We start from the raw sequence: 6,000 nt of genomic DNA, 5'->3' as shown, positions 1-6,000 counted from the left end.
TTCTTTTCATCTAGCATTTGAGCCATTGTATCATACTTTTTGTAAGAGTACACAGTATTGCTTTTCTAATAATACATGGAATGGAATTATAAAAACTAAGGACTTCAGAATTCAAAACCTTAATTCCAAAGCTGCTACATGAATGCCATAGATTCACTGTTTTCAATGTGTCTATTAATTCTTAGTAGTTATTCATTGCTGCATTTAAACTGTGAAAGATCCAGAGAATAGTTGCTGTTTCGGTGCATTTTTCACTGGTGCATAGCAACAGTGATTTCTTATTTTACTGTTAAATTCAAAATGATGAATGTTCCAATGAGGAATTAATATGAGCAACTTTTATCATAATATCACAAATATTTGTTCTGATTATTCTGTACTGTGTTTCATTTGAACCCACTAGCCTTCAAGTTAACTGTTTGTATTTAAATCTGAGCAACTCTGAAAAAGAATGAATTTCACAAGCTATATCAAGAATATCAAAGATGGCATTTTAAACTGATTTCAACTGAAGTTTTTCTATTTTATATAACATATTCGTCAAAGACAGCACAACCTGAAAAACTAAAAGTTATAATGTTTGCAAGAAGTGATGAAAATGTCTAATAAGCAATTGAATTCAACAGAGTTCTTTGATTTCTAATTTTATAACATTTATTCAAAAAGTTTCCCAGAATTGATTGCTTTACCATAGTCAGGCTATAAAGAACACTCCCACTTGATGCTGGCTATTCTTATCATCTCTAGACATGCATCTATCATTGCGGTACTCATTGTTCCACAACAATGCAGTCATGACCACTCATTATAGATTGATATATGTGCTCTGTTCTCCTCTATTCTTATAGAGTATGTCCATCTTCCTCATTAGATCATAACCCTCCTGTGATAGAAATCATATCTATAGTACATTTTTTTGCAATTTTCCATGTTTATAAACATTGCTCATTGCTTAAAGGAAACAATTGACAACTCAGTCATACAGAATTCACGGTGGTGCATAAATTTATCAATTTAACATTTTTATGTTCCTGTAAGAGGCTATGTACCAAAATATTTTCTAATCTTGGGTGAATTGACTCTGGCAAGCAGACAAGAAAAAGAACATGTCACTTATATTCAGGGCTGGCTAATCAGTGATCGCAAGCTTTTCAGTGTGCAAAAGTTACATTTGCATTAAAAAAAAAACACAGAAAAAGATGTGTCTGTTGATATGCATTTCTTTAATTTTCCCCTTTCCTTACTGCTCCCATTTGGAATACGCGATGCCAACTTAGGAGACATCTATAGTGTGTGTGTGTATATATATATATATACACACACAATTGAGGCCCAGTGCACAAAAATTTGTGCACTCTGGGGGGGGGGAGCCCCTCAGCCCGGCCTGTGCCCTCTCACAGTCTGGGACCCCTCAGGGGATGACCACCTGCTGGCTTAGGCCCGCTCCCCGGGGGATTGGGCCTAAGATAGCAATCAGACATCCCTCTGGCAGCCCGGCAGCCCTTGGGGGATGTCCACTTGCCAGCGGGGAGCAGGCCTAAACTGCAGCCGGACATCCTTAGCGCTGCTGAGAAGGCAGGAGAGGCTCCCACCACCACCGCTATTCTGGCAGCCATCAGCCTGGCTTGTGGCTGAGCAGAGCTCCTCCCATGTGAGAGCGCCCTGACCACCAGAGGGCAGCTCCTGCATTGAGCGTCTGCCCCCTGGTGGTCAGTGTGTGTCATAGTGACCAGTCATTCCCAGTCTTTCTGCTGTTAGGGTCAGTTTGCATATTACCCATTTACTATATAGGATTGAGGCCTGGTGCACGGGAGGGGGACGGCTGGTTTGCTCTGAAAGGTGCCAAGGGTCCTGTTTGGGTGCCTGGCCAGCCTGGGTGAGAGGGTGATGGCTGTTTTCAGGCTGCCTGCACCCCCTTCAGGGTGGGGGTCCCCACTGGGGTGCCTGGCCAGCCTGGATGAGGGGATGATGGCTGTTTGCAGCTGGTCACACCCCCTTCAGGGTCAGGGTCCCCACTGCGGTGCCTGGCCAGTCTGGGTGAGGGGCTGAGGGCAGTTTTCAGGCTGGCGGGTGACTGAAGCTCCCAGCCTCTTTTCTTTTTCTGGGATTTATTTACCTTCTATAGCTGTCACTGGAGCTGAGAGCTGGCTCCAGCTCTGAGGCCTTGGCTGGCTGAAAGCAGGTATCTGAGTTTGTTTAGCTTCTATAATTGAAACTCTGTTACCATCACTGGCGCTCTAAGCTCTGAGCCCACTGCTGGCTGAAAGCAGAAACCTGGAGTTTGTTTAGCTTCTATAATTGCAACATTGTTGCATCCAGAGCTCAGAGCTGGGCTGAGGCAAGCGGGGAACCCTGGCTTCCTCCATCACTGGAGCAAGCAAGCCTCCTGTTCGCTTCAGCTGCGTGGCTGCCGGCCGCCATCTTTGTTGGCAGTTAATTTGCATATCCTGCTGATTAGCCAATGAGAAGGGTAGCAAAGTTATGGTTAATTACCATGTTTCTCTATTATTAGATAGGATATATATAATGTTAATATGCAAAGTGCCCCTTCTGGAGTTTGACCAGGAGACTGGGCAGTCAATCACTCCCTATGACATGCGTTGACCACCAGGGGGCAGCACGGAATGAAGGAAGGTCCCAACCGGGAGCCAGCAGCCAGGGAAGGGAGACCCCGACTGGCTGCCAGAAGGCCCTGATCGGCCCTGATCACCAGCTAGGCCTAGGGACCCTATCTGTGCACGAATTTTGTGTACCAGGCTCTAGTATATTAATAATCATACTTCAAAAGAGAAAAAAACATTTTCCAAGATAATACAAACATGCAAAACAGTAGGTAAAACAGGGTTTTCCCAAAGAGGAGCTTATGCCTACCACAGTTTCTCACACAGGTGTTCAGTATTGGCAGTTCTAGAAGTCAGAAAGGCCTTGAGAAGACTGTGCCTCATACTCCCTCTTTGAAGAGAAACCATGATTCTTCACAAAAGTTAGCACAGCTCAAATCTAATTTTTAAAACTCCAAAATAGCAGGATTTCCACCGAAATCCTCTGGTCCAGGAGTTCGAAACCAGCTGGTAGTGAAAGAATGATACACCTTTGGTGTAAAATAATAGAGAATGGTAGTAATTAGGATAAAGTTGATAGAGTTTTTTTTACCATTATCAAGCATTGCTGCCAAATTCTCCAATTTTTTGAAAAGTCCAAAACATGTATTTTATATATGTCCCAAATTTTTAAATTTTGGGAACTAATTCATGTAAAAGAAATAAAAACACTGTGCAAGCCCAACTAAATACACCTATGGGTCAAATGAGGCATAAACTGTTGGTTTCTTAAAATCTCTCCTCTGGATTGATTGTAATATGTCCTAGTTCCTACGGGCTTACTTTAAGCAATGCCCTGTACCAAGAATGTTGCATTTATGATTAAATTTGCATTCTTATGATATGGGTACCATTGATTGAGGTAACATAAAGCACCCACTTTACAGGTAAGTAAACTGAGACACTGGAAGATTAAATTGCACATATTAGATGACATTGTCAAACATATCACATACACAAAATTCAAATTTTTAATGACTGCAACATAAAAATGGCTTTAAGTCATGCACAATTCCAAACATGCTATTATTTCACTTTTTCTTCTCCTTCTAGTCCCAGATGAAAACAAAATCAAGGTTGGGAACTACTGCGTTATATAATAAAATTGAATAAAATTGCTAAAGTTTGCTATAGACTCTATGAAAATCCTACTTTAAAGTTACAACTTTTAGTCTTACAAAGAGAGCCCACAACAAATATTGAACAGAAAAATATCTTTATCCAAATATGAGATTGTAGCCAGGAAGAGCAAAACTAGCAGGGGGTGGGATGGGTGAGTAAAGCCTGTAAGATAAAAACTAAGACATACTACAATCAATAAACATTTTTTAGTATAGACTATAGTCAAAGCTCTGTGCAAGCAGTTATTTCAATAGCTTAGAGGCTATGTGATGTCTGATTTGAGAGACATTTCAGACCTAGAATCAACAGGATTTGATGACTAATATGAAGTGGATGGTTTGTGAAAGAGAATGATAGTGGAGTCATTAACCAAGATAAAGGAACACAGGAGAAAGAACAAAACGTGGTATGGAGTATAGAATGGAGTGCATTGACATTAGATGAGGGCGTCCAAAGGACACAGTGAAGAGGACAGATGGGCAATCTAGCTATATAATAAACGCCTAAGCTACCATTACGGCAGAACGACCAGAACGACTGGTTGCTATGATGCACACTGACCACCAGGGGGCAGATGCTCAATGCAGGAGCTGCCCCCTGGTGGTCAGTGCGCTTCCACAGGGGGAGCGCTGCTTAGCCAGAAGCTGGACTTACAGCTGGCAAGCGCAGCGGCAGTGGTGAGAGCCTCTCCCATCTCCACAGCAACGCTAAGGAGCAGCAAGCCAAGCAGTAAGGAGCAGCGAGCAGGAGGGCAGTAAGGAGCAAGGGCTCCTGGATTGCAAGAGGGATGTCTTCCTGCCGGCTTAGGCCCACCCACCAGATGACCGAGATGAGCAGTGCTCCCACAGTGGGCCAATCCCTGCAGGCCATGCCCACCACCAGTACACGAATCCCTGCACCGGGACTCTAGTCAGTAAAATAAGAGCCAGGCAGGGTGAGGTTTAGATGGATATGGGGTGAGATTCTGGAAAGGAACCACATCAGGCATCCTAATCTTCTGGGCGTTAATCATGAGTCACCAGGAGAAGAGTGAGAACATTACCAAATTGCCTGGAGGGACTTGTAATAATGATGGAGTAGGAAGAACATACATAAGAGTTCAGTTCCAACGTTCCAAATGGTACTTGGCTATCACAGTTCAATAGTGTCTTTCTAAAATAATACCTCCCTAGATTCCTCATACTGGATGAACTCTCATTGAGTTCATCTTCCTGGAACCGTTGCTTGAAGTTTAAGATATTATCAAAGGCGCTGGGTGTTCAAATGGTGCTATGCAAAGTCCGAAGGATTCGATGGAGGGTTTTTAGGGTCCATTGTAGGGAATGAGTTCTGGGCCCTGACCCTAATCCAATTAGTGAAATTCCCTCTTAATTTTTTTTATATGTTGGGCTTTTCAGATAGAAGTTGCTGCTAAAAAGAATTCTACTCTTAAGACATTTTTTATAAAGAGATAAAGCTTTAAAAATTCACTGAAATTTCTTGGTCAGGTGTGACTTAGGTAATTTGTTACACATCATAAAGTAATGAAGTTTATAAATTTTCCATAAATTACAGTAGATTTATAGGCATCCCATTAATAATGTCACTCTATCATTTCTGGTTGCATTCTTGAGTGAAAAAAGAATGATACTACCAAGTGTGCTGGGAATTTCACAAAATCCAGCTAAACTCATGGGAATGTGTTGCTAATGTGAAAGGTGTTCTTCATACATGTTGTTAGGAACAATGGTTAAGAACTGGTGATCTTGATGGATAGCCAAAGTCCTTGTAGAATGTCCAATTCCCAACTTCCAACTCAGAACCAGGGAAGAACGGATGGCTCACGGAAGGGTCAGAGAGTGAGGTCCTTCCTGAGGGCCAAAGGTCACAGCTAGGACACCCTTCTACAAAGGAGCCATTTAAGGGTTTCATAGAGATGAAGGGACAAAGCAGGCTAACATCCAAACCAGAGCAAGAACATCAAACAAGCAAGGAGAAAGCATGAAGAAACTAAGTGGAAGTGAGGGTGAGGGTGGTAAGGAGGAATGCTGACTCTAAGCAAATTTAGGCCTTTAGATGTGTGAAGCATGGGGATACTGAACTATCTTCAGCACTTGGAGCAGGCAAACAGACGCTCTAATTCCACCTCAAAGAGCATTTTTCTCTTTAAGCCTCAGCAACAATGGTTTTTTAATGCTATGTCTCAAGTTACATAAGAACTCATGGGAAGTTCTGAATAACATGAGTAAGACAGAAATACATAGAGAGGGAATGCTTGGGAGTGGACAAAATAGGTGAA

Source organism: Myotis daubentonii, chromosome 2 (genome assembly GCF_963259705.1).
Source record: "Myotis daubentonii chromosome 2, mMyoDau2.1, whole genome shotgun sequence".
NCBI classification, from domain to species: domain Eukaryota; kingdom Metazoa; phylum Chordata; class Mammalia; order Chiroptera; family Vespertilionidae; genus Myotis; species Myotis daubentonii.
This window is presented reverse-complemented; position numbering follows the sequence as displayed.